The following is a 27370-nucleotide window of genomic DNA, read 5'->3' as shown; positions in this document are numbered from 1 at the left end:
AATAGAACGGTTAAAGAAAATGTGGTACATATACAGCCACAAAAAGGAATGAGATCATGTCCTTTGCCAGGGCATGGATGGAGTTGGAAACCATTATCCTCAGCAAACAGTCATAGGAACAGAAAACCAAACCGCATGTTCTCACTTATAAGTGCAACTGATTGATGAGAACACATGGACACATGAGGGGGAACAACACACACTGGGCACCTGTTGGGGGGTTGGGAGGAGGGAGAGCATCAGGAAGAATAACTAATGGATATGGGGCTTAATACCTAGGTGATGGGATGATCTGTGCAACAAACCACAATGGCACATGTCTACCTATGTAACAAACCTGCACGTCCTGCACGTGTACCCTGACCTTAAAATAAAAATTGAAAAAAAAGAAAAATGGTATCTTAGTTAACTTCCCGTTCATATATAATTAGTGAAGATGAAAACATTTTTCATACTTTTATTAATCATTTGTATTAACTTGTATGAATTGTCAGTCTGCCTTGTGAGTATTTTTTTAAAGGGGCTTTCATTTTTCTATTGATTTCCACCAGTTGTTAACATAGAATGATACTGAATTTTCTGTGTCTCAGAGGCAGTGTATCTTTATATGTAAGATGTTTAGAATTCTGTTCAAGACTTTGAGAAGTGGTATTTAATTCTATGGTATCATCCATAGTGACCTAGGAAAATCCTTTAAAATAGAATTTGAATGCTTTTATACTGAGTGCTCACTTTAGTCACAGACCTCACCACTCCCTATTGTCTTACCGTTTATGACCTCCCTGGTCCTTTAAAGGCCATTTAATTTGGGACTCCTGTCCTCGGGCACTTAATGTTTCTGGCGTGAGTTTCCCTGGCATAAAAGAACTTATTCGGGGGGTGACCAGACCTTAGAAAACCTGGTACACACTGCCTGAACTCCAACAAAGTTAAAATTTGTTTTTAAGTTTCTTCTTGCTTTTCTTTTCCCCATTTGTAAGATTTATTTTTTCACCTAACATCAAAAGACATATTCCCCACCATTCTAACATAGCACGGTTATTTTTAAGTAAGTGTTATCGTAACCAAACTGTTACTATGGCTTTTTTGATTATGTTGAAGCTCTGATTGTCCCTAACAGTTTCCGGACAGGGTTAATCTCTCTTCTAATAATTATTGGCTTTTGATCATCTCCCAGATTGAAAGCAAGGAGTATCTGTGTGAGAAGAGGGTGGGGCTGCTTCTACTTCACCAGCAGCTTTGAGGTTTGGTCAGAAGGTTCTGGTCCTACAATTCCATGAAAGGAGCACCAGGGTGATGTAACATAAGTAATGTTTCTTAGCTTCCAGAAACAGAGACCCACTCTAACTAGCTCAGGAAAGTAGGAATTTGTTGTAAGGTGATGGAAAATCTAAGAACCAGAAGTTCACAGGAACAAATGCTAGTGAATAGTTTGGTTGTCTGCTATAATTCAACTGTGATTTTCCTGATATCTTTTTCTTTATCTCCTGCTGTTGGCTGCTAACTTTCTCAACTGTCTTTTATTTGATTGATTGATCGATTGGAGACAGGGTCTTCCTCTTATACCTAGGCTTGAGTATAGTGGCATAATCATAGCTCACTGCAGCCTCAAACTCCTTGGCTCAAGTGATCCTCCCACCTCAGCCTCCCAAGTAGCTGGAGCTACAGGCATGTAGCAGCACACCTGGCTTAGTTGGGGTTTCACTGTGTTGACCAGACTGGTCTCGAACTCTTGACCTCAAGCAATCCTTCCACCTTGGCCTCTCAAAGTGCTGGAATCATTGGCCCCTCAACTGTCTTTCAGTTCAGATTTTCAAGATAGCCAGACACAGCCCCTGGTGTAGCCTGGTAGCAAAAATCCATCCATCCCTGACCAATCCATAGATTGGCTGTACTTGGTCCAAACAGCTGAATTGGGCGCGGATGGACAATTAACTAGTGCCGCAGAGCCATGGGCCAGGTTCTGGAACATCAGGAGACCTGGACTGCAATCCTAGTAGTGAAACCTTGTTCAAGAACTTGGAGATTCTGCCCTGCAGATTTCCTAGCTTCAAAGTGAAAGGACCCAGCTAGAAGATCCTTGGAGGCTTGTGATGTTATGATTCTTCATTATATGTTTGCTATGTGACACTTAAAGCAGTTCATCCATGGTATAGAGGAAAACGGAAAAGAAGGAAAGTTGGGTGAAACAACCTTTAAAAAAGTAGAATAGAAGGTATTTCATCCTTGTGCAAACTGAATGCTAATGTGACTTTACCTACTTTGTCTTGTGTTCTGAATCGCCTCAGTATGAGACAGTACGCTTGAAAAGGATATCAGATCCATTGCTAAATAATTGTTAGCTTGCTTGCTGTTTTTTGTATTCAGCACGACTGAAGGAATGCTTTAAAGGACAAATGCGTAATTACTTGGCAAATATAAATTTCCATTTTTTTGTAGAGCCAAAGTCCTGATGGTAAGGAAGCCTTAAAAGTTGAAGATTCCTCTTAGCAGGTTCTTCTGTTCCTATCCTTCTAAGACAAATTATGTTAAAGAGCTCAAGTTTAAAATGGTGGTTTTTCCCTATCTTACACATTCTGATGATTAGCAGCTAGCTAGCTGATACTTACAGTAAAAACTACACTGAAAATTTACATTTAAATTGGACATACTATTTAGATAGCATTTAATTGCTATAGAGTTTAGGGTATTATTTTATGCAACAGTCATAAATTGGTTAAGGAGTAAACGTTTTGTGATAGTGTGTCAAAATGGACTAGTGTGTTTTGGGATGTGGGCAGGCTGCCATCTGGCTGTCTCATAAGGGAGTCTGTCACCTGGTTAAAGACAAGAGGGAAAAAGCTGGTCCCATCCCTATAATTCACAATCCCTAGACTGGGGTCAATCTTAGTGCCAAAAGATGACTTTAAATGTGATTATCTCTTAATCCTCGGTTTAAATCACTACCCCTTCACTTCAAAAGATTGCCCTGCTTGTTAAGTTGGTTCTTGCTTGAGATTAATGAGTCTTTAAAAGTATTCAACAATGGCCAGATTGTCACCCTCACTAACTTGTATTGAATGGAGTAGAATTAGGCGTCAGAGATTCTGCCTAGTCCCTCTGAAGTGGAATCTGTAATTTAGCCTTAGTTAAATATTAAGTAAATGCCTCTAGGGGGTTTATTATAAAAACTGCATTGGTTTGGTTTTGAAACACAATAAGGAAAAGTTTTGGTTTTAGTGTAGATTTTAAAAAAAAGAAAAAGCCCTTAAAACTGCACTTGTGGTGAACAAATAAATTTAGATCTCTCTAATTATCAACCATCATTACCAGAAAAATTATTCTCTTTTTTATGATGATGACTGGAAAATGTGCCCACATTCTTCCCTCCCTCTCTCCTTCCTTCCTGCTTCCCCACAGCCGCTAAGACTGCAGTGCCGTTGGTGGAGTAGAATTGTTGCTGTCCCAGATACAGCCCATTGTTCCCCTCGCCCCCGGTACCATTTCTGATGCTTCATTTACCGTATCATGTGGATGGGTGATGGCTTTAAAGCTTTGTCAGGTAGAAAATTGTTTGGATCATCAGGATCCTGGAGACAGGAAATGTTTAAAGATGAAATTGAGTTGGATCTGCTAAAATGATGCAAAGAACTAAGCACTTCATACAGAGTTTTATTGTGGAGTTAATCCTTCTTCCCTCCTTTTGGTCTTATGCTAGCTGTTAATGTCTTACCAAGAAAAAACAAATAGTCATTGCCAAGTTACATGTAGATGCCAAACCAAGGAGCATCCTGATAAGGCAGAGGGTAAGGAACTCGGTTTCTCTCTTGCTGTGGCTAAACCTGATTCCTCCTCCACTGTCTGCAGGCAAATTGGTCCCTATAAAGACTTCTTTACAAAGGCACCGTTCCAGACTAGATTTTGTTCCAGATTCTCTCCTACTCATTTGTTAAACAAAAGGAAAGATAATGAACCAATTTGTACACGATGGAGGCCTTTCAGATAAAACTTTCAAACAAAATCTTAATTTTCTCTCTTTTTTAAACCAGTCAATTCCATTTGCAAAGCTGCCATCTTGAATGGATATGGTTCTCATGTTTACTGCCCCTCTGCTACAGGTACGAGTACTTTACACACGAGAACCTCGTGTTACAGATGAGTACAACTGAAGTCCAAAGAGATGAAGTGGCTTGCTCTAAGGGACACAACCAGTAAATAGAATAGGTAGTGTGCATTCTTGGCGCTGTCTCTAAACCCCATCCGTTCTTTTCCACTGCGCCATGTTGCCTTAGATGGCGAAACTTTACTCTTCTCCCCAGTCCAGTTATTCAGAAATGTGCTTTGCCTATTTGGTTGGAAAGGCTCTGTTTAGCATCACAGTCTCATTTGCAAGTGCCTGTATCTACAGCAGCCATATGTCAGATTTTCTAGATATTTTCCTTCCAGTTCTCCATGCCTTGGTCCTGGTACATCCCCTTCCCTCCCCTGCATTTGTCAGACTGTGTGTCCCAGATTTTTCACACGTACTCGAAAGGCCAGAGCATCACAGGGACCTAGCAGGGCGGAGAAGGACTTTGGTACTTTTGTTTCAGAGCTGGAGGCCTGCAGAGGGCTGCCTGCAGATCCTGTGGGCTTGTCATTCCTAGGCTCATGTTCTACTTCCTTATCCTATTCTGCAAAGCAGCCAAGTGGAAAGGAAGGAGTGAGGGAAAGAGCGGGCCCTTTGTCCCTGTTGGGAGCTAGGGATTTGACCTAAGGGGACTGGGTATTTTTCTTGTCAATTCCTCCCCCCACACCAATTTCCCAGGCTCCTTGCCTCTGCCTGCCTTCATCTTCCCCACACCCCATGCCTGTCCAGCTCCCGTGTGAGTGACAAGGAACCTCCAACTCCTCACCAGCTCTCCTGTCGCATTTGAGGATTAGGAAGTGTTCCCCATGCTGGGAAGGGGAAGGAGAAGCTTTCCTTGGTTAAGTGCTCTGTCTGTTCACAGCTGAAGAGGCCACAGTTTATTTTGGCCTCTGGGATTTTTCTGAAAGCTTGAGAACTGCAAAACAAATGCAGTCTTTAACTTAACTGCTGTTACTGCTTCTCTTCCCTCTCCTTTCACCAGCACAGGGTGGGGCTTCCCAGGGAGCCCTCGCTAGTTAGAGGGCCCAGTCTCAGGGAAATGGCCTTGACCTCCATTCCTCTCTTGTGGGTTTGGCTGCCACAGATGCCTCTCAGGCTCTTTTGGTGTAGTGGCCTGGATGGGTTGTACGGTGGCAGGGAGGTGCTGTGTTTGCTATGCAGAAGCTGGGCCTTAGCCAGCAGAGGCTACCTCTGGGAAATTGAGGCTTTCTGAATTTGATTCCGTGGGTGCCAGCCCCTCTCTCTGGACATCTGCCCTCCCCCAGCATTCCTGACCATCTCCTGGTGCCTGAGGCCCTGGCCCCAGTGGTCTCCTTGCTTGCCTACCCTTGTTTTTATTATTATTATCATCTTCGTTATCATTATTGTTATTATTCCATCCTCTGTGAGGTGGAATAAAGGGTCTTGAATAAATAATTTGCAAAGAGCCACAATATGACTGCTTATGAATAAATAACATTATAGAATTTGTAAACATGAGCCACATGTGTCTGTGTGGCCATAGTTTGGCTATTCCTTCAATGAGTATGGACTATTTGCCAGCTTTCAAGATATTCACTCTCTGTGTGGCAAGGGCCATCATTTACAAGTCATGATTATGTGCTAGATGCAGGGCTGTGGCCTTTATAAATATTCTTTAGTGAAGTGTAGGCACTACTATTATGACTCTCATTTTAAGGTAAGGAAACAATGTGAGAAGTCCAGCCAAGCTGATATGGCCAGAGGTGTAGATCCTGGATTTGAACCAGTAACTATCTGATTCCAGAATCCTGGCCATGAACTTCTGTGCTCTGCCCTAACCTTTTCCCTTCATTATGGTATATAGTAAGGCTCTTTTTGTCTGTATTAAACATGTTCCAATAAATTTCATTTTTCATTTTGCAAGTAGCAAACCACATTAAACATTTTAAATTTTTTAAAATTACAAATTTTTTTCTTAAATCATACTGTTTGTTGATTTGAGAGTAATTCACCTTTTCCTTCCATCTGTCTGTCTGTCCTTTGTTGTGTTTGATTGCAGCATACAGTTTAGATCGTACTTAGGATAAGTGGTTTGATGTAAAATTAGAAATGACTTAGAGCTCATGATGAATGTGTGAGAAACGGGATGGACATTGGAGAAGACTCACGAGTCTTTTCACCTAAAAGGAATAATTGAATCTAAGGATGGTTTGATCCTCTTAAGAATTAGGAGACCTGGTTTATAATCCAAGTGAAAATTGCTCAGCCTCTATTTATTTTACCTAGCCTATGTTTTTCTAGTAAGGTAGAATGAGAACTCCACTGGGAGGACATAGCCAGGTTGGGATGCGCTGAGAGCCCGCCGAATGTTACAAGTGTGCAATGAATTGTAGTTCAGCCTTTACTAATAACTAAGAAATTGACATTTCTCTGGGCCTCAGTTCAACCATCTGTGAAACGTGAAGTTGAACAAAATGATCACAGGGACCCTCTCATTTGGAAGGTTTTATGATGATAAAAATACTGGTGGTGATGCATCTTACAGGATATTTAGTCTTTTTCATCATACGCCATGGCTTCAACCATGCATCTGCCGTATGTTGTGCCAAACCCCTGTTAACCTCCATAGAGAAGACACCAGGTTCAAGAGACCAAAGAAGAAACCCGGAGTGAGCAAACAAGACATGGGATTTTATTAGGGGCTTGCCTAGGAGAGACAGTCCAGTGGCAGTGCGCTGGCAACATATTCCTCTTCCTCCAGTCCAGTGGTGGCAGGCTGGACAACATAACCACGCAACCCAGTGGTGGTGGGCTGGACAGAAAATCTGCAACCACTTGCAAATAGCATACAGTTTTTACAGCATTTCACTTAACACCCACCTCCCTCCCACCAATAAAGAAGAGCTCCGCTTGGCAACCTTCATTTAACACTACTCAGGGCCTTAATCCCCTGTACAGCCCATAATCCACAGGACAGGAGTGCGGCTCAGATGTTTATCATAGAGAATAAACTAATCTGCACATTGGCCACTCCTGAATTCCCTAGCTCAGAACATGCATTCAGGTGCATCTGCCTTACAGGGTCATTCTAAATGTGTGCTTAAATTATTGCTATCAGTTGCATTTACCTTGCACCCTGTAAAATTTCTCCTGGGTAACCTCCACACAACTGACAGGGTTGGTTTCTACCAATTTTCTTGTGGTCCCCCATGATAGGGAGAGGACACAATTGTTAATGATCCTCTGTGAGAGGGGTCCTTAGGGACAGGGGTCCCCTAACCTGGGCCATGGACTGGTACCGTAGCCTGTTAGGAACCGGGTCACACAGCAGGAGGTGAGCAGCGGGTGAGCGAGCATTACTGCCTGAGCTCCATCTCCTGTCAAATCAGCAGTGGGATTAGATTCTCATAGGAGCACGGACCCTATTGTGAACTGTGCATGCAAGGGATCAAGGCTGTGCACTCCTTATGAGACTCTAACTGATGTCTGATGATCTGAGGTGGAACAGTTTTATCCTAAAAGCATCTTCCCCCAGCCCCTATCTGTAGAAAAATTGTCTTCCACAAAACTGGTCCCTAGTGCTAAATAGGCTGGGGACTGCTGCTTATGGAGATACTGGTTGAACCTATCCTAAGTTTGAGTCACTAGGAATCCTGTGGCCTTACAAATACAAGCCCAAAGGGTATGGAATTCCATGTGAGTTCAGGACTCCCCTAGTCCAGGCAAAAAGGCATAAAGAACATCAAACATATAAGTCTTACTCTCAGCTTCGGGGTGTGTGTGTGTGTGTGTGTGTGTGTGTGTGTGTACGAACATAGACACACATATAAATTCATTGTTTGCATTGCATATACTCAGATTTAACTAGAAACAGATGTTTGGTTTTTGTTCCTTTTAAAATTAAATTTCTTCTGGCATTCACAGACACTGAAATCAGAGAGGGGGAAAATGTTTTGTTCAATTTGAAAATGCTTTTTGAATACATAGCAATTTGACTCTGGCGGTTGGGGAATGACATTCTGAAGGTTTTCCAAAAAAACTCTAACTTGGAAATTAGCAAGTTGTGAGCAGCAGTAAGCTGGCTTCCTTTTAAATTAACACTGGTGAAACAAACAAAGGCTAAATGAGTAAAATAAGAGAGCTGATTTATTTTATTAGGCCATAATTGAGGATCTAGACAAAGGAGAACATTAAACCTTGCATTTACTACAAATTCTACAAGTAATTGCATACCTGTAGCACTACTGCCAGCAGGATGAGCCCATCCAAGCCAGCCCTCAAGGGTTTCTTAAACAAATTCTGCAAAATAAATAGAAGTTGAACAATTTTCAATGTTTGTCTACATAACTGGAAAAAAAAATTTAGCGTGAAGGAATAGACACAAGGTGATGGACTAAAAGTCTCCATTTCTTCTGTAGCCAGCAAGGACTATATGTTGGCTGTTAATTAGAATGTATTAAGAAAAAAAAAAAAGATCAGGGCTCATTGACTTGGGTAAGCATTTTAAACAAGCTAAAGGTTGTTTCAGGCCTTTGTCTTTTTGGAGGCTGAAATTAGAAATTTAAACCTAAATTTATACCATGGAAAGCTTTTAGAATGTATGTTAGAGACTGAGCTTTTTTAAAAAAAAAAAAAAAAAAAAGTCTTCTAATCTACAAAGGATGGTTGACTATTTGTCCTACAGGGCAATCAAAAGGGTGTGTCTTTAACACCAAAAGGATGAAATTATTAAAACTCTGTGGGCTGGGTGTGGTGGCTCACACCTGTAATCCCAGCACTTTGGGAGGCCGAAGCAGGTGGATCCTCTGAGGTCAGGAGTTCAAGACCAGCCTGACCAACCTGGACAAACCCCATCTCTACTAAAAATACAAAATTACCCGGGCATGGTGGCGCATGCCTGTAATCCCAGCTACTCAGAAGGCTGAGGCAGGAGAATCACTTGAACCCGGGAGGCGAAGGTTGCGGTGAGCCGAGATCATGCCATTGCACTCCAGCCTGGGCAACAAGAGCGAAACTCTGTCTCAAAAAAAGATAAATAAAATAAAAAATAAAACTCTATGAAAGCCTGAATTGCAGAAAACCAGGTGCCTTTGTTTAAAACATTTCGGCTACCTAAAAGGATGCATTTAAGGGTGTGTTCATCTATATCTAGCCCTTGCGGATGTTAATTTTGAGTAAGTTTCGACATTCATGAGAAACATATTTTTATAAATTTTTATACAGGAAATACAAAACCACCTAGAACCTTTTTAGTATGTCACCTTTAAGATTAAAATATAAAGAACCGTGCATGGGATGGACCCTGGTTCAGGAAATATACTTGGTACGTGGAACAGGGGTTTTCCGAGTGAGATCATCCTAAAAGCTGAGGGGAACAGGCACTCAAATCAAAACCCAGGCAATGACTAATACTCTTATGGAGTCACTTGGACATTTACCAGCCTTTGCAACCCAAAATTCCAAGATTATATACATTTATTGTTTTGAGTTCTTTTTGAGACAGAGTCTTGGTCTGTTGCCCAGGCTGGAATGTGGTGGTACAATCACAGCTCACTCAAGCCTAGACTTCTGGAGTTAAGTGATCCTCCAACCTCAGTCTACCAAGTAGCTGGGACCACAGGCACCAGCCAACACACCTGGCTAATATTTTTTTTGTTTGCTTTTTTTAAGGCAAGGTCTCACTATGTTACCCAGGCTGGTCTCTAACTCCTGGGCTTAAGCAATCCTTTCATCTTGGCCTCCCAAAGTCCTGGGATTACAGGGATGAGCCACTGCACCCAGCAGTTATGTGCATTTGAACAGTAGAGGTTGATATGAGTGGGAAGACAGGCATGAGCCATAGTAACCTTTTTAAAGGCATCTCATAAAACTATTTCTGAGTCTTTTATTCTTATAGATTCATCAAGCCTATGTCTCCACTTGTAGTTTTTTGGTTTGGGGGTCTTGTCACCCCGAGCATAATTCATTAGTTATCTATAGCAACACCTTCTTCCTAAACTGTGTCTGGGTGTGCCACTAAGTCTGTAAAACATGTAAAAGATTTTGGTGTGCTTGCCCAGTAAGATGATATGATTGTACTCCAGCAATAATTGTCTCATGCCAGCTCTTCACCCCTAGAAACCATGAGTCAGTTATTATTTCTAAAAATAATGTTTAAGATGGCACAGCACTTCCAAATGCATTTTTTTTTTTTTTTTTTTTTTTTTGAGATGGAGTCTCACTCTGTCACCCAGGCTCGTGTGCAGTGCTGCGATCATAGCTCACTGCAGCCTCAAACTCCTGAACTCAAGAAATCCCCCTGCCTCAGCTTCCTGAGCAGCTGGGACTACAGATAGGCACCACCATGCCTGGCTAAGTTTTTAATTTTTTGTAAAGACAGGGTTCATTTTCACACTACTATAAAGATACTACCTGAGGCTGGGTAATTTATAAACAAAGGACATTCAATTGACCCACAGTTCTGCATGACTGGGGAGGCAAAACTCATAATCATGGCAGAAGGGGAAGTAGGCACATCTTACATGGTAGCAGGTAAGAGAGAGTGAGCAAGAGCAGAGGAAACTGCCTTATAAAACCATCAGATATCATGAGAACTCACTATCACAAGAACAGCAAGGGGGAACCTCCCCCATGATCCAATCACCTCCCACCTGGTCCTTCCCTTGACAGGTGCAGATTGTGGGGGTTACCATTTGAGATGAGAGTTGAGTGGGGACACACAGCTAAACCATATTATTCTGCCCCAGCCCCTCCCAAATCTCACATCCTCCCATTTCAACACACAATCATGCCTTCCCAACAGTCCCCCAAAGTCTTAACTCATTTCAGTATTAATAAAAAAAATCCACAGTCCAAAGTCTCATCTGAGACAAGGCAAGTCCCTTCCACCTATCAACCAGTAAAATCAAAAACAAGTTACTTCCTTCCAAGATACAATGGGGATACAGGCATTGGGTAAATACATTCATTCCAAATGGGAGAAATTGGCCAAAACAAAGGCTACAGACCCCATGCAAGTCTAAAATCCAGCAAGGCAATCATTAAATCTTAAAAGCTTCAAAATGATCTCCTTTGACTCCATTTCTCACATTGTAAGAGTGCACTCCCACAGCCTTGGGCAGCTCCTTCATGTGCTGGCATTGAGTGCCTGTGGCTTTTTCAGACACACAATGCAAGCTGTCAGTGGATCTACCATTCTGGGGCCTGGAGGACAGTAGCCCTCTTCTCCTAGACTCATTAGGCAGTGCCCCAGTGGGGACTCTGTGTGAAGGCTCCAGCCCCACATTTCCTTTCCCCATGGCCCTAACAGAGGTTCTCCATGAGGTCTCCACCTCTGCAGCAAATTTCTGCCTGGACATCCAGGTGGTTCCATACATCCTCTAAAATCTAGATGGCTGTTCCCAAACCACAGTTCTTGACTTCTGTGTACCCACGGGCCCAGCACCACGTGGAAGCCACCAAGGCTTGGGGTTTGCACCCTCTGAGGCAATGGCCTGAACTGTACCTTGGCCCCCTTTAGCCACAGCTGGAGCTGAAGCAGCTGGGACACAGGGCACCAAGTCCTGAGCTTGCATAGAGCAGGGAGGCCCTGGATCCTGCCCACTAAACCATTTTTTCCTCCTAGGCCTCTGGACCTGTGATGGGTGGCCCAGATCTCTGACATGCCCTAGAGATATTTTCCCTGTTGTCTTGGCAATCAGAATTTGACTTCTTGTTACTTATGCAAATTTCTGCAGCCAGCTTGAATTTTTCCCCAGAAAATGGGTTTTCCTTTCCTATGGCATCATCAGGCTACAAATTTTCCAAACTTTTATGCTCTGCTTCCCTTTTAAACGTAAGTTCCAATTTCAGATAATCTCTCTCATGTTCAAAGTTCCACAGATCTCTTGGGCAGGGGCAAAATGCCACCAGTCTCTTTGTTTAAAGCATAGCAAGAGTGACCTTTGCTCCAGTTACCAGGATATTCCTCATCTCCGTAGGAACCACCTCAGCCTGAACTTCATTGTCCATATTACTATCAGCATTCTGGCCAAAACCATTCAACAACTCTTTAGGAAGTTCCAAATTTTCCTTCATCTACCTGTCATCTTCTGAGCCCTCCAAACAATTCCAACCGTTGCCCATTATCCAGTTCCAAAGTCTCTTCCACATTTCCAAGTATCTTTGTAGCAGTGCCTCACTACTTTGGTACCAATTTACTGTATTAGTCCATTTTCACACTGCTATGAAGATACTACCCAAGACTGGGTAATTTATAAACAAAGGAGGTTCAATTGACCCACAGTTCTGCATGGCTGGGAAGGCCCCAGGAAACTCACAGTCATGGCGGGAAGGGAAGAGGCATGCCTTACATGGTGGCAGGTGAAAGAGAGGAAGCAAGAGCAGGGAAAACTGCCTTATAAAACCATCGGATCTCATTAGAACTCACTATCATGAGAACAGCATGGGGGAAACTGCCCCCGTGATCCAATTACTTCCCACCTGGGCCCACCTTCCATATGTGTGAATTACAGGAATTACCATCCAAGATGAGATTTGAATGAGGACAAAGGGGCCAAACCATATCACAAGGTCTCACTTTGTTGCCAAGGCTGGTCTCTCACTCCTAGGCTCCAGCAGTCCTCCCGCCTTGGCCTCCCAAAGTGCTGAGATTATAGCCATGAGCCACCGCACTCAGCCCAAATGTATTATTAACTAAGTCTAACATTAATGTTGTAAAGCATTAATATCTACATTTATGTATGATGAAACTGACGGTGAGACATTAATAACATCAAAGCTCATTCTCAAGCCAGCCCTCTTTTTACTTCATGGTACTGTTAGGCCTAAAATAAATGATCTCTTTGAAGTGTTACATAACATTTATAGGAGGCTATTGGTTTGGCCCAACAGACCAAACCAAAATGGAGTCACTCATGCTAAAGTTCCACATCACCAAATCGAGGCTCATCTGTTGATCTGACCTTCTGAGAAATCAGGAGGATGAGAGAGAGAATAGCCATAAAGGCCAGTCTCAATGGGCAAGATAATTAATTTCCCTCTGTTTTAATCCTTATAAAAAAGCAACCTGATGTCAACTAATCAGTTATTTTTCTATCGTTCTATTTCCCTATTCCCACCTTTCAAGGAAAGTAACTTCAAAACTACCAAACTGCTTTTTGTTCCCTGTTTTGGCTTTCCTCAGCCCTTCCCTGTCTGTAAAACCAGCCTCCTCTGCTGAACCCATTGGGACACTCCTTCTATTTCATGGAATGAAGTGTTGCCCAATTCTAGAATCGCAAATGAAGCCAATTAAGATTTTCAAAGGATCCCAGCTGCACTGAGCACTGGGAAGAAAAAAGATTTTTTAAAAAATCTTTAAGCTAAATTTGTGGTAATTTTGTCTTTTGACAGGAGGAAATGAAGAGTTTTGGAAAGGGCCCAAAAGGCTGGACTGTAGGCGGTAGAGATACAGAGAATGTTCACGAATGAGCAAATGTACTCCTTATGAAATTTCAGAGAAATGGGTAATGAGACTGACTAGTCAGGGAAATGCTGGGAGGAGGCAGCGGTGGTCTCCCATGTCACCTTGCCAGCCCACGGCTGCCCAACTTGCACTTGTGTCTTCACTGAATAACTACGTGTTCATATGAGATGTGCCAAGGGCGCCAGTTCGGCCCTGCGCGTGCAATTCCATGACTGTCACCAAGTGGTGACTGTGGTCCACAGTCACATACATGTCCAAAATCTTGGCATGAGGCTTTCTGTAAGGGGAGTTAACCGAGAGCATAAATTTACCTCCAAAACAATTGTATAACTAGTCACTGTAAGATATATGGGGCCAATGAGAGCAGGATTTAAACATTTGCCAAAGACTGTATCTCTCTTTTTTCCCCCTTTTCATTTTAAAAAGAATTTTGTGTTTTCATCTGTGCTAGAAGTCCTGGCCTTGGCTAGCATCAGTCTCTCAGAAAGTTCCTGGAGGCTTCTCTTTAACTTTCCCTTTAAACATAAGAGTTGCTGAGGCAGGAGAATGGATTGAACCCAGGAGGCGGAGGTAGCAGTAAGCAGTGATCGTGCCACTGCACTCCAGCCTAGGCGACAGAGCGAGACTCTGTCTCAAAAAAAAAAAAAAGTTGCTGATGGTTTGAAAACCTGAAGGAGTTTGCTAATGTCAGAGTGTCAGAGCGTACTTTAAATTATTTGCACCTCACCAGGCATAGTGGCTCATTCCTGTAATCCCAGCACCTTGGGAGGCTGAGGTGGGAGGATTACTTGAGACCAGGAGTTTGAGACCAGCCTGGGCAACAAAGTGAGTCCCTATCTCAACAAAGAATTAAAAAATTAGTCAGGCGTGGTGGCATGTGCCTGTGGGCCCAGCTACTCAGGGGCTGAGGTGGGAGGGTCACCTGAGCGCAGAAGGTTGAAGCTGCAGTGAGCCGTTTTCATGCCACTGTACTCCAGCCTGGAAAACAGAGCAAGGCTCTGTCTCAAAAAAATAAAAATTAAAAAAAAATCTATTTGCACCAAGGTCCTTTTATATTCAAATTTTCTCCTGCAAAGGAAAAACTGGTTAGAAAATATCCTCAAGATCTCCTGGCTTAAAAATGAGAGGAAGAAAAATGGCCTTGTTGAATTATACTTGAGCTCTCTATGCTGCTAGAAAACAGAAACCATGAAGATAATCCTCCCACCCTTTTTTGTGTTCCAGGAAAGGATTTACTACAAGGAACCCCCCTTCTCCCTGTGGCTTAGATAAGACCCACAGATGCCTCCCTTGTTTATTAGTGACAAGGCCAGACACGGATTCCAAATTCCCATTCTTTGGCTCAAAATGATTAGCTGAACTCTGTCCCCCCCTCAGTCTGGACAAAATACCTGCCACCTTGACTTGACCAAACTAAGTTTCTCGCCATCTGTAGACCCCTGAACTTTGACCCACCCTCACCACACAGCCCCTTCTGAGAATAGGCTGACGTCAGGGTACACATGGTTTTACTATCGTGACCCACCCTCACCTTCCATTTCACTTCCCCACATCCAGTTCTCCTGAGCCTTGTTCATTCTTCTCTAAGTAATAGAAAAGCCCATTCCTCCTTTACACTCGAGACACTTGCAGATCTCTTGGTCTCCGTGTCATATAGTGTCCCCACTCCCTTCATGCAAGAATCCTTTCGAACGACGTCTCTCCTTACCTAAATCCAGATTTGCTTTTTATTTGACAAAGATAATAAATAAAGGAGAGTTCCACCCTACAGTACCTGCGCCTGCCTGCGGAGGTGTCTCTTAACACAGGGCAACGTGAAACAAAGATGTAAAACAGTTTCCGTCCATGAGGACTTCACTTCTCAGGTTGAGACGCTTTCCAAAGTAGTAAGAAGAGTCTTATTCTCCAGGGAGCCAGGGTTGTTGCATTTATTCTTTTAATAAAGGCTTACCTCGTCCGGACACTGGTAATTTTGTATTCCAAACATTTCTGGAAACATTCCCTCCGTTTAGGCCTGCGCCATCTTTATTTTGCACGATCGCAGTAGATGTTCTCATCAGTCTCCCTCGAGCTATTCTTATATCCTCAAATCCATCCTCCCCGCAGCATTTAGTGATCTATCTCAAATGCAAATATGAACTTTTAAAAACATGTAATGTCTAAGCACCTTAAACTTACCTACAAGGCCTCTCACAGTCAGACTTCTGCCTCAGTTTCCACCTCTAGCCCTTTCCCCTGTCTGTTCTTGTCTCTGGTGAGACCCCCCACCATCCCTTATATATCCAACAGGTACGTATTCTACTTTGTGCTCCTTTCCTGGTGTTCCTCTGCCTTTCATGCTCTCACCATTCCTGCCTGCCACCCCCTTTACTCCTGCTAAGTCTCAGTGCAGGGTATCATCTCTAGAAAAGCCACTCTGCCTGCTGTATCTGTATTCCCTCCCTGTTGGTTTCTTCTTGCTTCTTGAACCTAGCATCTGGCAGCAATTCAATAAATAAATATTGGGTAACATAAATAAAGGCTATTTTTACAAAGGTGATTTAAGAGATGTCCCCTACAGAAGCACCCATGTAAAGAGGTCATTGCAGTTCAGGATGGTAAAGATACATGGAGAACATCTGTACAGTACTACAGTAGCATCCTAGAGGTGTTTTTAAAATGGAATTGTTTCCGTCTTAATGGAATGGCTCCCCATTAGCCCTGATGGAAAGTTGGGAAACAAATTTGGCCAAGGTTCTCTCAAGGTGTTTGCAGGATGAAAATAGAAATTCTACACATTCCTGAACTGCTCAGGAGTCTTTCAACCAGAAACCAACTTTTATTTGCTTTTTAAAAACAGCATCAGATCTCTTCTCTCTCTCTCTCTCCATTTTTTTTTTTTTTTTTTTTTTTTTTTTTTTTTTTTTTGAGACGGAGTCTTGCTCTGTCACCCAGGCTGGAGTGCAATGGTGCAATAATTTGTCTCACTGCAAGCTCCACCTCCTGGGGTCGGGTGATTGTCTGATTCTTCTGCCTCAACCTCCTGAGTAGCTGGGATTATGGGTGTATGTTACCAAGTCCAGCTCATTTTTGTATTTTTAGTAGAGACAGGGTTTCACCATATTGGCCAGGTTGGTCTCGAACTCCTGACTTCAAGTGATCTGCCCACCTTGGCCTCCCAAAGCACTGGGATTACAGGCGTGAGCCACCGCACCTGGGAAATCTCTTTCTTAACCTTATAATTGGTGAGCAACAACCTTTAAATGTATTTAGTCATTTGTTCATTCATTTAACAAACACTTGGCAAGGGCCTACTATGTGCTAAATATTATGCCAAGTGGTATAGATTAAGCAATGTACAAGACAGACTCCATCCTGCTCTGGGGTTCACATGTAGGCAAAACAGACAGTAACAAGTAATCAATACAGGAATTAAATAATGTACAATTACTGTTTAGGACATGATCAGAGAAGAGCAGAAACCTATTTTAGAGAAAGTGGTTGGGGAAGGGCACTTTGTGCCAGTTTCCTTGAACTTAAGTCTTGACGGATGAGGAGCCAGCCTCATGAGGCCCTGGGGCAGAGAGTCCCAGGCCAAGAAAATCTCAAAGCAGGAGAAAGCTTATCCTGTAGAGGAGTAAGAGAAGGTAATATGACTCAGCAAAGGTAGAAATGACTTTCTTCTAGAAGCTACCAGGAGAACACAGGCTCCTGGGTTGCTTCACACAGGGCCCCTTCTCAGTCACCTTTTGCAATTGCAGAGAGTGTAGCCCCTTTGGGAGACCTGAGTTCAGCATTGCCTCAACCGTCAACTCACCCTGAGATCATGGATTGTCACTTCACTGATTGAGACTTGGGTTCTCTCATATGTAATAAGCAGAGGTTGGATGGGGGCCTCTCAACTCTGTATACTATGATGCTATTAACATTAATTACTATGCTCATTTCAGCAGCACATATGCTAAAAATTGGAATGATACAGAGAATACCAGGGCTCCTCGACAAGGATGACACATCTATTCATGGAGCATTCCATATTTTTTCATGGCAGCCAATATATCTGGGACATTTGGAGAAGCCAATATGGTCTCCCGGCCCAAAGAAAACATTAATTACTAAAGGATCACTGAATCTCAACAGGCATCATTCATTCATTCATTAAAAAAAGAATGAATTTTTTTTTTTCAACAAAAAAATTTTGAGCACTTAAACAGACAGATACTATTCCAGACTCTGGGCCACACGAAGGCAGAGCATCCACTCAGGGTGAAGATGAGGTTGACAAAATAAAAATATGTAGTCTAAATACAGGCAAGGTATAAAGTTGTATGAAGAAAAACAGAAATAGGGTATGAGGAGAGAGTGACAAGAGGCATGCCGCGTTAAGTAAGGTGGTCAGAGAAGGCCTTTCAGAGGAGATGGGTACAGGACTGACTTTACTTAAAATTTACTTATAACTCCTATTTAAATTGTTTATGGCGAGTCCAGAATGTTTGAAATGTATCATCATCCTTTCCGGTTGATTTCTGTGTTCATATGGAAACCAGTGTTTCTCAGAAGTCTAAATACTCCAGAAAGCACTCCTTCTGAGAAGATAGCTAAATTTTAAAAAGTACAAAGTCATCTTTGAATTGGTCTTTTCATCTTTAAAACAAAACATGTGCTCTAATTCAAATCTGGTAAGACATTTCATCAAACACGGGTTCTGTAAAGAGACTTCCATTGTCAGCATTGCTGAACCTCAGCCTTACAGCGGAAAGTGGGCATTGCACAGAGGAGGGATGTGCCTGTTCGCCCTGAAGGCAGATTCTGACAGGCTCCAGCCAAGCCTTTCTCATTAAAAAGGGTCATGGGGAGGTTGCATCAAGGTTTGAGAGGTGTTGGTGTGATCAACCGCCCCTCCTCATGGAGCAGAGTTAATCACTCACTGGCCAACTGGAAAATCAATGGCTCCCTGCCTTCTCTCCTACACTTTTCCTGTGCTCGGCCAGCCTGCTGCCCTGCTTCCTGCAGTGAACTGGCGTCAGGCAGAGGACTCCAGGATTCTTCTCCCCTCCTACTCAAAGACTGGCTCTTCCGGAGGAGAGTCATCTAACCCCAGGGCACAAGAGCGTATTCTTTCCTACCTGGGAGAAACCTTATAATGAAGCCTATTGCCAAAAAGGAGGAGGAAGCAGAAAAGAGGGCGCATTGGGGGAAACACAAGTTGGGGCATTGGAGGAAAGACAGTCTTTAGGAAAGACATCATTGCAAACAAAATGAAAAGGAAACAATGTCCATAGATGATGGGCTGGAAGCTTTTCCAATTCAGTGTCATGTGAGTTTTTAGCACCTTTCCATTAAGGAGATGGTGAGTTGCCTGTTTGTGGTTGAGCTCTAAATGTTAATGTCTTCATGATTACCCTAAATGAGGCCTTCCATGGAACTGACTAGACCAGAGGTCCCCAGGCAGAAGGGCCCAAAGAGTCCAGTTGCCAGTGTTCTGGACTGGAACTTACAACGTTAAGTTCTCACTTGGGCCTGACTAGAAGTACAGCTGAACCCTTTGATTGGCAGAAGGGCGTTACCAGCAGGAAGAATTATGCATTAAGGTCAAAAGAATTGTTCTTTCAGTGAGTCTGACTGAGTGGTGTTCATCCCAGAGGTATGAAAGCCACCACCTGAGCTTCAGGGCTCGGATACTCTGTCACATAAGGAAGAAGGTTGAGAAATTTCCTAGGAGAGAGGTTACATCTTAAAGTTGGAGCCAGTATTATGACACAGTGAGATGTGAGACTGTGGTTCTCAGTGGTGGTGATGGTGCACCACTGGGATGGAGGGGTGAGTGGGGGCTGGAAGCACGGAGGGAAGCAGTTCAGTCACGACCGTCTTGATTTTGACTTCCAGCTGGATGTCTCCGTTTTCAGTTTTGAAGGAGGAGAAGCAATAACCAGAAAAAAGGGAGGGAGCAATGAGGAGTAAGTGGGGGTGTTGTTAGAGACACAGCCAGTTTAAGGATGTTTAAGAAGATAATGCACTCGGTTCTCTAGACTTTGGACCTAGTTTGCCACACATTGTTGGAAGCCACCTGCTAATGGTCGCCGTGTTGGCAGTTGTTTGGAAAGAGTATGAAATTGGCTTTTCCAGTGTGGATAGCAATAGCCTGTGATGTCAAACTGAGAATGGAAACATATGTTGTGTGAAGAAATGGAAGAGTCCATTTGGCTGTTCCCCTAGATTAGCAGACACATATCCAGGGCATCCTCACTGAAAACTGGCATCGTCTGCTTTAAGTGAATTTTCTTCCCTGCATCCTGTGATTATGGCTCCCATAACTTTGTTAGCCTTCATATTGAGTTTTTATGCTCATGCATTTCCTCAGCTCTCCATTTCCTTCCAAGCATCTTAACTGGTAATTCAGTTTGCTCATGGACTGCCTCGTAGCAAAGTATCTTACCATGAAATGGTGCTTCCCCCTACGTGTGTGCAGTTGTTCTAGCGTGAGGAAATAGAACCTTTGGAGATAGCCTTTGGAGACAAAGAGCTCAGACCTGAGGGTTTGGGGACAATCATCTGCTGTTCTTATCACCATTTGGTTCAACGTTAATTTACCTGCCTCCATAAGAAAAGTGGGGAGAGTTGGTCTTTTGTAAAGAGAACCAAATTCAGACAAACAGAAAACCTGTGACCCTTGGGCTTTCTCAACCAAGGACCCTTAGGACAAGTGCACGAGTGCGTTAGGGCTTGAGCAGGAGTCACTTGAGCCTGCCTCATAAATCCAGGTTTCCTTCCTGCAGTCCAGCTAACTGTTCATGGGAGAGGAGGCCAGTGACTGTCATTCCGAACCTAGACAGATGAGGTTGCTGCTGGCTGGCTCTTGGAGTCTTTAATCTCTTCAGAAATAAATCTTTCTTATTTCTTTTGAGTGATCACCACTTAGATCTTTTCTGAATTCTATTAAGAACAAAAACCTGTGACAGACCCACTGAGGTGACCCTCAGTGGGAGGCCTAAGGAAATACTGATACTGTATTTTCCTGGTAAAAAGATCTCTGTTTAGATTACGTTAGACCCAGCTCTAACAGCTCACTACATAGGGAGGTTCTCAAACCTGAACAGCCATCTTTTTACAGGAGCTTAACCTGAAATGACCCGACTCTGACCAAATGTGTAAGGAGAGTGGGCAGTTGCCTAAAAAATTAGGTGTTTGATGTTAATGATGTTGAGCCTAAAATCAGACTCTTGGTCAGCAAAATGGCAGACCTGACCTCACCTCATCAGGAGACCTCCTCATAAACAGACACTGCCATAGAAGGACGGGCGAGTGAGGTGCATTCACGTTTCTCTTGTCTCAGGGTAAGTTAAGAATAGATACTCTCTGAAGCTAGATCTCTACTCCAGGATATACTGAGCCTGCGTCTCACTTTTAATATCTATGCTTTTTTCAACTAAACTTGTCCCCCACCAATTGTGAGACATATTAGAAAAATCCAAATAGTCTACAGAGTTGTTTTTGTTTTGTTAAGGGTTTGGGTTTTTGATGATGGTGGCGGTAGGAGGAGACAGGTAAAAATATTTGTTTTTATGATTAGCATTTTTAAGACAAATACTTTCTCAATCTTTATGGTGAAACACAAGTTTACCTGGGTACCACTAGAATGACCAGAGCTTTAAGAAAAGTCTGGACAGATGTTCCTTATGCCACCCTCACAAATTTTGCCATTTGTTAGGCACACCCATAGAATACAAGTGATTGAATTGGTTTTGTAAAATACGTGTGAAGTAAAGAAATTGGCCTAGGTGAATTGGGAAATTTGCCCAATTAAACTTTTTTAAGCCATCAGGAATCAGGATCTATACATTACAGTGCCTTGAGAAAATTATATAAGTTTATAATTTAGATTTAACCTAACCCCATCCCTTCTTGTTACATCTATGGAGAGAAAAATCAGAGTGACTTTCTGGAGTAATTTGAAGATAGCCAGGATCCTTTGAAGGTAAAGATTATTGCTGTCCTTGAATTACTGCCAGGCATACTCCATACAAATTGAGTATCCCGTATTCAAAATGTTTGGGACCAGAAGTGTTTTGGCTTTCAAATTTTTTTGGATTTCAGAGTTTTTCAGATTTCAGGATATTTGCATTTAGCATTCCTAATCTGAAAATCTAAAATGTGAAGAACTCCCATGAGTATTTCCGTTAAGTGTCACGTCAACACTCAAAAGATATTGGATTTTGGATTATGGATTTTCAGATTAGGGATACTCAACCTATATTTCTTTATAATATGTGCTATAGATAGGCTACTGTTCACAATGTTGATTTCTAACATCTAAATTGTTCCTGAGCAGGTACACATATAAGTGATGGTTTAGATAAAGGCAGCAGCTGCTTATTATCAATACACCATGCTGAGAAGCTCTAACTTGCTGTTGCTAAAGTCAGCAGTGCTGGGGGAAACGGCAGCTCATCCTGGAGGCTAACGTCAGGAATGGTTTGTACTGGAAATGGCACCATTCCTGAGAGAACATTTACACTGTGTATGAAATTCTACCCTTTAACACTGCTTCAATTAGAGAGTTGCATTGCCTTTTACAAATATGAATAGGAAGAAATAAGAACTTGAAGTATTCTAGGTCTTTGTTTAAAGCTGATTGTTAAGTAATATATGACTGGTTTATTTCTAATTGAAGAAAAGTTACCCATTCTAAGGACATCACCTAGACTATCCTTTTACTCTAATCACCTACTATGGAATATCCAGCTTTGGGAGGCCTAAGGAAATACTGAAACTGTATGTTCCTGGTAAAAAGATCTCTGTTTAGATTATGTAGCCCATTCAGGAAAAACAACCAAATAATAGAACCAAAAAGGGTAAAAATCAAGAGCACTGTTGCTAAGGACGAGGGATGATCAGAAAGTCCTTCAGTTGTAGCTAAAACTATATATTAAAATGATGATGAATTTAAATTTTATTAAATATGTTATGAAATATTTCCAATATATAATATATAAAGCCTTAATAGGCTAAATATTTCAAACACATAACACATAAAGCCTTAATAGGCTAAAATAAAGGGGAAAGAGCATGGTGAATTCTTGTTTTAAAGTATTAAGAGCATAGATTTATTTATATAGGTTCACTTTCCTTCAGTATTCAAATTCACCTTCAAGGGACATGTGAGACCCACTTATAGGGCTGCTCCTATGGTGAAATGACAAAGGTGTCAAGTTCCTGGTAATAATTGCTTTGAATCAATGTATAAATTACAGGCCATCATGCTTTTTTTTCAGTGTAGTGTGTGGGATTATAATGCCAGTGATTATAATGTCTATTTCATGTGTCTCCATGTGTTTCATTTTCTTACCTGCACCTGTACTGTGCACAGTAGAAATTTTATCAATGGCACCAATGGTACTCAACAAGGGAAGACTCTCAGGTCCTTCCTTCTTCATGGGCCTTAGATGGGACCCATATAGAGAGAAAGGAAGGTTCTCAATGTGTTGGGGTAGAATTGGGCAAGGATTCCTCAGTGACCGAGAGCCTCACTCTCCCTCTCATACTTTTGCTGGGGTGAGTGCTCCAGGACTCTTACAACTTCGAGGCCATGCAGACCATAAGATAGATCCCCCCAGTCAGTTGCTATGGCCAGATTTATGGTCATACCAAAAGTCAGCTTGATTAAGTGATCATTGAGAGCAATACCCACCCCAGATCAAAAGTGGGATAGTGGTTGTCACAAAGGCAACCAACCGGTCCTCAATGTAGCCCAGGATGCTCTTCCAGGGGCCCTTGATGCTTGCTTCATTGCCTCTTTGATGTCCTTATATTTGGCACCTTTCTCCAGATGGCAAAGCACATTATCAGCACGCTTTGCACCCCAGGGGTAGGACTTGGAAAGCCAAATCAGTGAACTCTCCATTCAACTCGGGGATTATCTTGCACACAGTTTTGGCAGGGCCAGGGATTGGGGGATAATGACCACTGACATGACACTACAACTTGCTGGAGGAGTAATCATGATCTGTGGGGAGCAGTGATGGCATGGACTGTGGTCTGAGATTCCTATTCCTCCATATTACCAGAGTTATCATCGATGACTTCTGCCAGGAGAGTCAGGCACTTGGTATGCAGGTGACACTGCTGACAATTTCGAAGAAGTTGTCATCTTCACAGTTCTCTCTCATTCTGAGCATAGCAGCATTGGCACAGGCAGTAGGAATAATGACCCTTTGCCTCCACCTTTCGAGTGAATGCTAGCCTTGTCTAAGACAGTAAAGAGTGCAGTGGGCTCTATGATGTATTCAACATCATGTCACCCCACTTGATGTTGGGGGAATCTTGAACTTGGAAAATGAAAGTAGGATTTCAATTGACTGCACTTACTGTTCTCAGCCTTGATGGTGCCATAGAACTTGCCATGGGTAGAATCATTTCTGGATATGTAGTCCCTCTTATTGAGTTCAAGGAAGGAGTCACTGATGGGCACAGTATCCACTTTGGAAGCAGTCTGGTAACTAGACACTCAATACAGACAAACCCATTTAATCCAACTTTTACCTCATGACAGAGTGGGAAGGCTGGCACTGCACAAAAAGGCGAGGCTTCTATTTAGTGGAGAGGAACTGAGAGAGCTGCATGGGTTTTAAATATGAAAATGAAAGTAATACATTTTAGGCCAAGTCCAGGAAGCAAGCAAGGTTGCATAGCAAGGCTTACAAGTTGTTCAAAGCCATTTGGTTCCTGAATTTCAGATAGCAGGTAACATGAGTTTTGATAGCAAATAATTTATACAAAAGTTTATCTGAATATATTCATCTTCAGATTCCAGAAAGCAAAAATTTGGATAGTGAGAGATACTCATATTTACTGCTTGCTTACAAGCACCCACACATGCATGCATTCACTCACTCATTCATTTAGGACCTCGGCTTATTGCAAGAGCTGGGAGATTAAACAACTATCATCTAAACTACAGATAATCATATGAAGGTGAGTAGATATATGTAACTCTATAATTATAAAAGAACAACTATGATTCCCAAAGTGCCCAGTGTGTGAGAGGAGCTTGTTTTGGTTTCATTTAAATATGTACATATTGGATTGAATATGCAGTTGATCTTTAAACAACATGGGTTAAATCAAGTGGGTCCACTTATACACGAATTTTTAAAAATAAATATATTGAAAACTTTTCTGTAAATTTGCAACAATTTGGAAAATCTTGCAGATGAAAAGTGTAGCCTAGCAATATTGGAAAAGTTAAGAAAATGTTAGGTATGTCATGAATGCATAAAACATATGTCAATACTGTGTTATCATTTATTACCATAAAATATACATGAATCTATTATGAAAAGTTAAAATAAAAATTAGGCTGGGCCTGGTGGCTCACATCTGTAATCCCAGCACTTTGGGAGGCCGAGGAGGGTAGATTGCTTGAGCTCAGAAGGTCAAGACCAGCCTGGGAAACATGGCAAAACCCCATCTCTACAAAAAAATACAAAAATTAGCTGGGTTTGGCAGCAGGTACCTGTAGTCTCAGCTACTTGGGAGGCTGAGGAAGGAGAATCATCTGAGCCCTGGAGGTCGAGGCTGCAGTGAACTGCACCACTGCACTCTAGCCTGGGCTGCTGAGTGAAACTCTGTCTCAAAAAAAAAAAAAACAAAGTAGTTAAAATTTACCAAAACTTATGCACATAAACACATAAAACTATACATGACACTAGTCACAGTTTAGGGAAATTAAACACATGTAAAGATGCAGTATTAAATTATAATGGCATAAAGTAATTGTACCACATACTGCACTGCTGTGATAATTTCTTTTTTTTTTTTTTTGGAGACGGAGTCTTGCTTATCGCCCAGGCTGGAGTGCAGTGGCGCGATCTCGGCTCACTGCAAGCTCCGCCTCCTGGGTTCACGCCATTCTCCTGCCTCAGCCTCCCCAGTAGCTGGGACTACAGGCGCCTGCTGCCACACCCGGCTAATTTTTGGCATTTTTAATAGAGACAGGGTTTCACCATGTTAGCCAGGATGGTCTCGATCTCCTGACCTCGTGATCCACCTGCCTCTGCCTCCCCAAGTGCTGGGATTACAGGCATGAGCCACTGCACCCAGCTACTGTGATAATTTCATAGCTACCTCTTGTTGTTATTGTGGTAAGCACAAGTGTTGTGAGTATCCACTTAAAACACTGAGTAACGCTAATCATATCCACATGAACAGTTGTCTCTCCAGTAAATTACATCACAGTAAAACGTGATCTCTTACAGTTCTCATGTATCTTTCATCATGTTTAGTGCAACACCGTAAACTTTGAATAACGTCATGGGACCCATTCAGAGTGCCACTAGTGATGCTGGAAGTGCTGCCAAGAAGCAGAGAAAAGCTATGAAATTACAAGAAAAGCTGTGAAATTACAAGAAAAAGTTGAACTGCTTAATATGTACCATAGGTTGAAAGCTACCGCTGCGATTGCCACCATTTCATACAGATGATTCATCTTGTAAACAGATGATGCATTGATAAATACAACACAGTACTGGAAATGTATTTTCTCTTTTTTATGATTTCTTAATAACTTTTTTGGCTTAGCTTACTTTATTGCAAGAATACAGTATATAATACATATAACAAACAAAATATGTGTTCATCAGTTGTTTTATGTTACTAGTAAGGCTTCCAGTCAACAGAATGCTATTAGTCGTTAAGTTTTGGAGAAGTCAAAAGTTATGCATGGATTTCAACTGCACAGGGCATTGGCACTCCCAACCTCCAAGTTGCACAAAGGTCAATTGTATGTTACAAAACATAACTAACTATCAGATCATTATTTCACTAGTGTTTCACTAAAAGGAAATAAGACCAGTGTTAAAGAAATAATAACATGGGTGGTCCATGAGTGTGGCAGAATCTGGAAGGTGTTTTGTGAATGACTGTGTTTGAAAAACACTTGGACAGAGTGAGCTGGGAGCACAGAGAAAACCTCCAATCCCAGCTTGGTAGGAGACCCACAGAAAGTGTCCCAGTGTAGGTCCACTCATATTCCACTTAAACTATTCTGACACCATCTTGAAAAGTTTAAAGAACTAGTCATTAATAAAGAGCAATGATAATGCTTTGTGATTTAGTGAAGGTGATGGGTGTAGAATTCAGCTGTTAGTGCAAATGGCTTGGTTTGATTTTCATGAGTTCGTTAGAGTTTATAACCTACGAAAAAGTCCTGGTGCAGGTTTTACTGTTTTGGATGCAAGTAAAAGAAGAAAGAGTCTTTGGTTAGTAATCAGTCGGCCAAAACTGAAGAGGAACTTCTCTCCGGATTGCATATTCTGAGACTATCTTTAAGATTTGTGGTATCACACTTAGAGACAGGAATCGTTTGTGGTTTTAATCAGATGAGAAAGTTGGATGTGGCGTATGACTAACATGTATTGCATTGTTGCCATCAGGGCTTTGTAAAGATCAAGGTTTTGATCTTTTAATAGTATTGCTTAGTCTTTTCATGGTCAGTAGGACTGATAATTAAAATTCATAGCAATGTGAGGGAGGAATCTGGTAGAAAAGAATTTTCTTAGCAATGCTTCTGTTGCTATCAGAAGTAAATTTTTGTTATTTGTTTTTGCATGAAAAATTGAAACATCACACAAAGTCTGTTTGCAAAGCATGTCTCCTGCCCACTCCAGACCTCAGTTCTAATCCCCTAGTGAATCTACCATCCAGTTTCCCATGTACCTACATGCATTAGTATGTAAATACCTTTTCAAAATATAAATGGAAGCAAAATATACTCTTCAACTTCTTGCTTTCTCATTTAACAGTGTATCTCATAATTTTTTTTAACAGTTACATAACTTATTTAACCAGTGTCCTGTCAT

The 27370-nt window shown here is 42.0% G+C and overlaps 1 protein-coding gene and 1 non-coding gene across 2 annotated transcripts in view; both read left to right on the top strand.

Moving 5' to 3' along the window:
- Nucleotides 1-27370, top strand: part of SGPP2 (sphingosine-1-phosphate phosphatase 2) — a 141716-nt gene that overhangs the window by 57521 nt on the left and 56825 nt on the right. The gene's annotated exons all lie outside the window — the stretch shown is intronic.
- On the top strand, nucleotides 17452-17556 carry LOC126933238 (U6 spliceosomal RNA). The gene has a single exon (XR_007718482.1). It is a non-coding gene; the product is annotated as a U6 spliceosomal RNA (small nuclear RNA).

Source organism: Macaca thibetana, chromosome 12 (genome assembly GCF_024542745.1).
Source record: "Macaca thibetana thibetana isolate TM-01 chromosome 12, ASM2454274v1, whole genome shotgun sequence".
Taxonomy (NCBI): Eukaryota; Metazoa; Chordata; class Mammalia; order Primates; family Cercopithecidae; genus Macaca; species Macaca thibetana.
Note: the sequence above shows the minus strand (reverse complement) of the source record. Positions and strands in the feature narration are given on the sequence as shown.